Here is a 2500-nt window from a genome sequence, read left to right as displayed (position 1 = left end):
GGTGATCGCAGTTCACTCTCTCTCTCTCTGTCTCTCTGGTCAAGTTATAAATAATAATAAAATTAGGGACTAGCAGATGACATAATGGTTACGTTGCTGGACTCCCACGTAGCTGACCACTGTTCAAGCGCCGGACCTGGTGGCTTAAACTCACACCAGGTGCACCTGTGTGTGCCTAAAATCCTGAGAGGAGAACGGAGGAGAAGGGATTGTGGCATGGCCATCCCTCCCGGGGGTGATTTCTCGCTTTCTGTCTCTCTGTCTCTCCGGCAAGCATATGTGCCTGATAGCAAAAATCACTCTCAAAAAAATAAATTAATTAAATTAAAGAAATCATTCTTTAAAAGCAAAACAAACAAAAACCAGCTACCCCCTCACAGGGCCGGGGTTGGTGCAAAAAGATCTTCACTGAGGAGCTGATGCAGCGTGCCATGATGGCTGGCAGCACCCGCTCTGACTGGTCGAGCACTCTGGAGAACTGTTCAGAAGAACCTACTGAAACTCACGTCTATTCAGTGAGTCAGCCGTTCCAGGCCTGGGCGTCGGTGCGGCCAAACGGCACCGTGTCCACAAGATCGTACGGGAATGCTCAGAGCGCACTTATTCCTAACAGCCAAGACCCGTACTGGGGGAAAGGCAACACATTTTCTATGGTCCATAAGGGGGTTTCCAAAGGCTTCTGGAAAATGCACGTTATGAAAAATCTGTATATGGATTTCAACTTTTTTGCACCAAAAGAAATTTGAAGTTTAATTCCACTTTCCACAAACTGTGAACTCCCCTCACATTCCGCACCTTGGTGTGTTCACGCTCAGCAATGAGAGACTGACCTCTGGTCAGAACCTTAGCCTAGCGGTTAGGGGAGCCAGACCCCAAATGGCTGGCCATGGTTTGAACCCCGGTCCCAGCAGCTGGAAAAGCACCCAAGTCCCGGCAGGGTGGAGAGACAGGAGGAGGGCTGGGCCATAACCTCGCCCGTGGCTCGGTGCCTTCTCCATCTCTCTGGAGAGTACGCGTGCCCTGGCAGTTTAAACAGAGAAAGGGAGAGCCGCCGACTGCCGATGAGTACTACCGCAGAGATGGACGCCAAAGAGCCCACGAGGCCACTCACGGGGCCACTGACGAGACAGACGAAGCCCAAGTCAGAGCCGGGGCTGCCAGCGGGAGGGGTACCACGCGGGATGCGGGCCGCGTTCCGTGTTGACCCAGGTGGCGGCCACACGTGCGTCTGTGTGTGTGTCTGTGTGTGTCCTAGTTCTTCAGGCTGTACCCCTCAGGCCTGTGTCCTTTGTGGTGTGAAAGTTATGCGTACTCTTTTCTTATGATAGATTTTTACTATAGGGAGTGTGTGCTCACCAGAGAGCCAGAGAAAGTGAGAAATTGCCCCCTGGGGGGATGGCCATGCCACAGTCCTTTCTCCTCTATTCTCCTCCTGGGATCTTGGACATGCACACACAAATGTACTGCATGAGTCTCAAAGCGCCAAGTCCAGGACTCAAACCATGGTTGACCATGTGGGAGTTCAGCGCCTTACCCACCACACAACTGCTAGCCCAATACCTACATTTTTAATAAATAAGTCTGAAATAAAGACAGACAGCAGAACCTGGGTAAGTCTTTATTTATTTATTTATTTATTTATTTATTTATTTATTTATTTACTTGGAGACGTTTTTGCTTTAGGGCGCGTGTGCTTGCCAGAAAGACAGAGAGAGACATAGAGACAGAAAGTGAGAAATCACCCCCCAGGGGGGATGGTCACGCCGCAATCCCTTCTCCTCCATTCTCCTCTCGGGATCTTGGGCACGCACACGTGCCCGGTGTGAGTCTAAGCCACCGGGTCCAGGACGCAAACCGCGGTCAGCTACATAGGCGTCCAGTGACCTAGCCATTACCAACTGCTGGTTCCCCTGGGTAAATCTTGACTGTGGCTCTTTCAAGTAGGGTGACCTCAGTTCCTCCGCTCCTTTGGGTTATCGTCTGTAAGGAAGGGGCAAGAGTGTTTTGGATTTGGGGTGGGTTTTCTTGGATTTTGGAATATTGCATATATGTGATGAGATATCTTAGTGAGGGGACCTGAGCATGAACATGAAATTCACATATGTTTCATATACGCTTCCACCCAGGCTGTGACTGGGACACAAGGTCAGGCATGGGGTCCCATTTGTGGCACCATGTCGGAGCGTTTCGGTTTGGGGATTTGGGATTGGGGTGCTGAGCGTGTGCCACCGCAGTGACACTGAGAGCACCTAGAGGAGGACGGGGCGTCAAGGTGTGGCATGGTGGCCAGCACAGGGGACATAACCCATCGTTGGCAGGCGTGTCAGCTGTTGTGGTTCCGATAATGGCTTGTCCCCCAAAGGTTCATGTTTTGGAGTTTGTGGTGGGCAGTGATGAGGCGATCCCGGGGTTCACAGCGAGGACTTGGCGGGCAGCGATGAGGTGATCCCGGGGTTCACAGCGAGGACTTGGCGGGCCGAGGTGCGGTGCGCCACGGGCT

The sequence above is a fragment of the Tupaia chinensis genome, unplaced genomic scaffold (genome assembly GCF_000334495.1).
Source record: "Tupaia chinensis unplaced genomic scaffold, TupChi_1.0 Scaffold138725_1, whole genome shotgun sequence".
Taxonomy (NCBI): domain Eukaryota; kingdom Metazoa; phylum Chordata; class Mammalia; order Scandentia; family Tupaiidae; genus Tupaia; species Tupaia belangeri.
Note: the sequence above shows the minus strand (reverse complement) of the source record.